Source organism: Rhinolophus ferrumequinum, chromosome 25 (genome assembly GCF_004115265.2).
Source record: "Rhinolophus ferrumequinum isolate MPI-CBG mRhiFer1 chromosome 25, mRhiFer1_v1.p, whole genome shotgun sequence".
In the NCBI taxonomy this organism is placed as follows: Eukaryota; Metazoa; Chordata; class Mammalia; order Chiroptera; family Rhinolophidae; genus Rhinolophus; species Rhinolophus ferrumequinum.
Window position 1 is genome coordinate 31,379,280 of NC_046308.1, and position 5,983 is coordinate 31,385,262.

General features: G+C 42.8%; 1 long non-coding RNA gene across 1 annotated transcript; it reads right to left on the minus strand.

The window, feature by feature from the left end:
* Positions 1-1,321: 1,321 nt before the first annotated feature.
* Positions 1,322-5,710, minus strand: LOC117017828 (uncharacterized). Its single transcript, XR_004422130.1, has 3 exons — positions 5,575-5,710; positions 3,744-4,004; positions 1,322-1,598 (listed from the first exon to the last, which is right to left on the minus strand). It is a non-coding gene; the product is annotated as an uncharacterized LOC117017828 (long non-coding RNA).
* Between the last annotated feature and the right edge of the window lie 273 nt (positions 5,711-5,983).

Below are 5,983 nucleotides of genomic sequence, written 5' to 3' on the forward strand. Positions count from 1 at the left end.
GCAGAACACTGAAACACCAGGCTGAGACTGGGTCTAGAAGAGTCAAGGATGTGGCCTACAGAGGCACAGCTAGAAGGGACGAGCACCGTTCCTGAAGTGACCCCTACTAGAGGCAGATGTTGGAGGATAGCGGGGTTTTAGTTGGGTTGCCTGTCATTTAAGGATACTCCTCTGCTCCTGGGCAGGTCTATGGGGCCAGTCTCCCAGTCCAGGAAGGCACGTGAACTTGAGCAAAGCAGGGTATCCATGACTTTCAGTTGCTAAGTGGGGTATAAGGAAGGATAATCAGCCAGAACCAAGGAGAGGTCACTCAGGCAGGATCCAGTTGTCTGAACACAGTATGACAAGGAGTGGGTCAGGGTACACTTTGATAGTGGTGATGGGGACGCCCAGGGCCATCCTTGGCACTGTCTCCTAGGACGGAATGGCAGCTGGAAGCCACCTGGAGCAATGGGGTCCTCAGGGAGCTGGACCCTGGCACTGGGATCCTTGTTTGGCGAAGGCAGTCAATCCCAAACTTGACTGAGCGTTGCTGTCCCTGCTGCGGGGCCATGGTTTCCCTTTGTTAAATGTAGCGTCATCTCGGTGACAGGACAAAGCTTCGTTGTAAAAGTACACACTTCTACACGGAACGAGCTCAGGAGTTGTGAGAGGTGTCCTGATTTCAGATTAAAAAAAGAAATGAATTCATCTTCTGCCAAGAGGAATACAGTTTTTATGAGATCTGTGAGAAGTGGCTCAGGAAGTGGGGCAGGACCAATCCCGTAGGTGGGCATTCCCACAGCTGAAGGCAGAGACAGGCAGCCCCAGGAAACTGTGTGAGGAGACTCGGGGGTCCTCAACCCCTCTCCCACCCCTGCTTGGCTCAGTTCTGCCGCATTTCTTTGTTAGGCTGCTAAGCCCCAGAATGGTTGGTTCTCCCTCCTCCCTCCAATCAGGGTTAGGCCGGATGCTCCCTTTGCCAGGGTTTTGCAGGATTTTCTAGGGAGATCCCACACTCCTCATTCACCTGTCCAAGGGCTCTGTGCCCTTCTCTGTTACGGCAATGCTTCCTCATCTCACACAGCCACAGTGCAAATTTGGTTTTCTCCTGTGAGGAGCGGCAGAGCAGCTGTCTGGCCCTCTTAGGGGGCGTTTTATGTTGGTTCTTCATCTTTTCCTGGGTTTGCTGCCCCAGATGACAGATATTCCATAAGAGCCCTCTTCACCTCCTGTACACTGGCAGGGAAGTAATTTATCACTGCATTTTTAAAAATCCTCATTATGGCAAATTAAAGCAGCAAAGCTGGCAACAGAGGGTTTTTGAAAAAAAAATAGTGTTCATGAAATATTTATTAAAACAGCCATTGTAATAAATATTTGAAAACCAGTTATTAACGTTAAATCATATCAGTGTCAAGCATACGTTATACACCGTCTGTTCTGCTAATTGAGTGTCAGGGTCAGACGCTCCGTCTCCTGGCAGGTCAGCTGGAGCAGCGTGTCCCTGCACTCTGATGGCTTCCCGAAGTCTCCACCAAAGACTGTTCCAGAACTGAGATTGTATGGAACCAGAGACGCTCCTGGGATGCACAGGCCTCTAACCACTCCTCGCCCAGCTGTAGAGAGAGACAGGAGGATGGGGTGGCAGTGAACTTGGCAAAATCAGCATCAGGAAGGAACTACAGGATCCCTTGTGACAGAGAACCTTATCTGCCAGCATTAAAGATTTCTTTGGAGATGAGAGTAGTAGATTCTGAGTTAATTGTGGGAAATGCTGGAATAAGCCCTGAGCCTACCCCAGTGTGATTTTCACTATCATACCTGTTTTTATTTGTTTTGTTTTCCGTCTTGATTAACATAATGTGTCTGTCCATCTGTGACCTTACCCTGTCCCAGCACCTGCAAATCCCATGTCTGCCCCTGACACGCGCTGGACATTCATGAATACAGCACACACCCTGCCTGCGTGGCTGCAATTCAGACTCCTCCCTCAGTCATCCCCTGTGTGTTCTGCTCTTAACTGCCCCTGCCACTGTCCTGGCCACATGTTTTCTCATTTCCTTCCTTACCTCTTAGTTGGCTATTTATTTGTCTTTTTCTGTAATACAAAGAAAATTTGAAGGAGAAAATGCAAACATTCATAAACCTGTCACCCAGAACAAACGTTGCCATCTGACCCTTCTCTGTAGACCTTTTTAGTATTGCTGCTGGCTACCTCTGTTCTTACCACTGTGCCCTACCCTCTGCAGGGACATTGAGTCTTGTTCAGCTTCTTATGCTTTCTGAGCTCCTTCTGCCAATTCTATATGTTGTTCCCTTGGCCTAGAGTGCTTTTCCCAACATCTTGGCAATCAGCTACTCTCTCCTCCTTCTTTAGTCCTCTGTTTAAATGCCTCTTCCTAGGGGTTGTCCCTATGATGGGTTTTCGTAGTTCCTCATACCTGTTCTCAGACCTCATCACAGCTGTCATTTTCTGTTTGTGGCACTATTAGACCAATGTCTGTGTTTCCAACTTGCTGTAAGATCCATGAAGAGCATGGTCATGTTTGACCCCTCTTGGAATGCTAGCATCTAGCACAGAGCAGGTGCCAAATAAATATTTGTTGAGTAAATAAATTAAGGAGATAGTTGGATCGTCTCAAAACCATGTTGCATAAACTCCTACATTTTGACTTAGTATAAACACATATTTATATGTAACTACATTTATGAACCATTATACATGATATTATTTATTTAAGACACAGAACCAAACAATAGGCATATTCACATGCTGTTCTTATTAAGACAGGACTCAGAGGTTCAGAGAGGTTAGGTAATTTGTTCATGGCCACAAAACTATTATACAAAAGAGTAGGTCTCAGGCTCCTTGACTTCTGATTTCATGCTCTCTCCACTACATCTTGCAGCTTTCTCTCAAGTTTAGTTAGCTTCCTTGTGAAATAGTCCAGTTCATAAACCATGGTGAATATATGAATATAAAGATTCATTTTCTTGGTGTTATCATTTCCTCCATTTGCTCCCTATGACCACCACCTAAGATGCCTTACCTCTGGGCCTCAGGTAGGTTTCTGGCATCAGTAAAAACACATGCAAAAGGCAGTGGTAGAAATTGGATCTGAGAAGCAGAGCATCAGTGTGCTTATGACTGTTCAAAGCAAACAGGGTTCTGAGAAAGCTAGCAGCAGGGCCCTCACTTAAGTGGATTCAGGTTTCTGACTCCCTAACAGTTACAAAGCCTGTAAAGATGATATCACAATGTATCAGCAAACATAATAATAATAAAGCCTTCAAACCTGATGAGGGGGCAAAGCCAATTATTATTTTTCAATACAGAAGAAGCAGAATGATTTGCCAGTGGGGCAAGAGACGTATCCCATGAGTTCCTGAGAGAATAGAATAAATGTTAATTCTATAAACTACAATCTCATGCAAAGCAAAGCAAGAAAATAAATCTGAATGTCAGGATAATAACAGACACAGTAAAATCAATATTGATTATTTGGAGGAAAAGGCAATAAAATGTTAAGTTCTGAGGCTAAAATTATACTAAAAGCTGGAGTTTAAGCACAGAGTATGGCTAAGGAATGCATATAAAACATTATCTAAACATCAGTAGAGATATTTTATTTCTAGTGTCAACATGCTCTGTTTTATGGGAGAATGCAGCTGCATGTCTAAGGTCTTCGGAAATGGAAGGCGGGGGAGAATCCCAATGGTTTCTATTAATTGGGATCTCGTGGGGTCTATAAATCTCTTACCTTTGTTTTTGGCCCTGTCATATTTCTCCTTGGCTGTGGGGAGAACGATGGAGATATATGTGTCCTTCACATTGATATAACTGAAAAGAAGGAAAAAAGAGCAGAAACAGCCAAGCAAAAAGTAAACTCAGCTCCTCCACAACATGATGTATCACACAGTCAGCTCAGCTTTCTTCTCTGAAGTGAGGTCTCTGCTGCAGGACGAAGAAGAACCGTTTCTCCATGGAGGCTGGCCAGCCCACAGAGAAAGGAAACTGAATTCTGAGCAGAAGTAAAATGCAAGATAATTTAGTTTATTTTGAAAGAGAAAGTGGCCTAAAGCAGATTAAGCATATCCATTTTAACAACAAGAAAACACATTCCAATTAAATCAGACCTATCTGTGAACTGTGTTCCCTAGGAGGTGTGTTCTGTTTTCTTTACCCTGTAGTTACATAAAGGGAGTCAGGAAGAGGGGGAAGAAGAAGAAGGGGTGCACTTGCAGGGAAAGGATAAAAATGGAACTAGGAGAAGAGGAAAAAGGGAGTGGGAGATGGTTAAACAGTGGGACAGACACAGAGGAGAGAAGTGTGCTGGCACCTATGAGTCCTGTCTCTGCTTCTGACTAATTTTGGAACCTGAGGCAGCCAGTTGCTCACACTGTAACCAGTGTTCTCTTCTCTAAAGTAAGGAGGGGAGGGTGAGAGGATGCATGCGGACTCCTTGACTCCAAAGCCCTGGAGTCTACAACGCTCTTGGACCACCATGGCCTGTCTTCACCTGGGCTCTGTACCTACCTCAGTGATGTTCCCTGTTATCTGATCCATTTTTAATGTTGTAAAATCAATGTCTATCACAATAATATATGCATATGGTAATAAACCAAACAGTGTAGAGTGCCTGATGATACGAATAAATCATCCTGGGCCCCACCCCACCATCCTCTACTCCCAATCCTACGTTAGCCCTTCAGGTCAGTGAGTCTCAGCCTTGACTACATATATCTGAGGACTTGAAAAAATTTAAGGGCACCAGTCTTGCCCTATGGTAATGACAGTGGAGTCTCTGGGGTGAGACCCAAACATCAGCCTTCTTCAAAGCTCTCTAAGTAATTGTGACATGGAGCCAAGGTTGATACCATGTTTTAATCTAAGGCCTTACAGTAACCTAGAAAATAAGCTTAAAACTTGATTTCTTGCTTTTCAATTTTAGTCAATATCAATTTAATACTACTTCAACATTATGAATGGTGAGAATTTAGATTATTAATTCTCCCCTCTTACACACACAGCATCTCTTCTCATTACTTGAAATTTTATTATAGTATTAAAAATTATTGTATTTGGTTACATTTGAATATGTATTCTTATATGTACTTAAATCCTTATTTTTACAGCGTCACCTTTTGACAGTATCTTCTGCATAACCTCTGGTTAAGATGAGAGTATCAGTGCCCGAACTGGCCATTCTTCCTTCCTTTCCCCTTCTCTGTCATGCCCCTTTTCTCTCACATTGACAAGGCTGATACATCATTTACATTCTGGTCTGCAGCACAAACAAGGCTTCTGTTTTCTTGTCCCCAGGTTTTCTTTTAAAAGTTGAAAACTAATAAATAGCATTTATTTTATTGTGACCATGAAAAATATTATTCAATCTCTGGCCAAGGAGAGAGCTGGGTTTACATTTCCTTCCCTACGGGAGTCCCCTCTAGGAGACCGTTCCTAGATTCCAAGTCAAATAGATTCTCTTTTCTCATACCCTATCATTTGCTTAAAATTATGCCTCATTCTACATTGTTTCTTATATAGAACATGAATTTCTTATACAATATTTTTCATGAGGAATTAATTACCTTTCTCCAGGACTACTGCCTTTGTCATGCCTTCAGTTATTTTTCAAACTCTGAATTACATCTTCTATCCTCATGAGTCTCTGTTTTTTTCCGCTTATCTCCATCCTGGAGCTCCATCCTCCTCCTCCAATCTCTATGGGTGACTTTTTAGGCTTCACACACAGCAACTGTTGTGAAATGTCCTCTGCTGCTCTCTTAAATGAAATCCTCTGTTTCTTGGCACACACATTTTCTTTTTCTGGGGTTATCGAGTGAATTCTATTAATAAAGCAATTTCCTAAGAAAGGGTAGTTTAGAAGTAAATCTTTTAGCCCTTACATTTTAAAAGTGACCTTATTCTACCCTTACAAGTGATTGATTGTCTAGGTGAGTATTAAATTATGGATTGAAATTATAATCCTTCTGAACA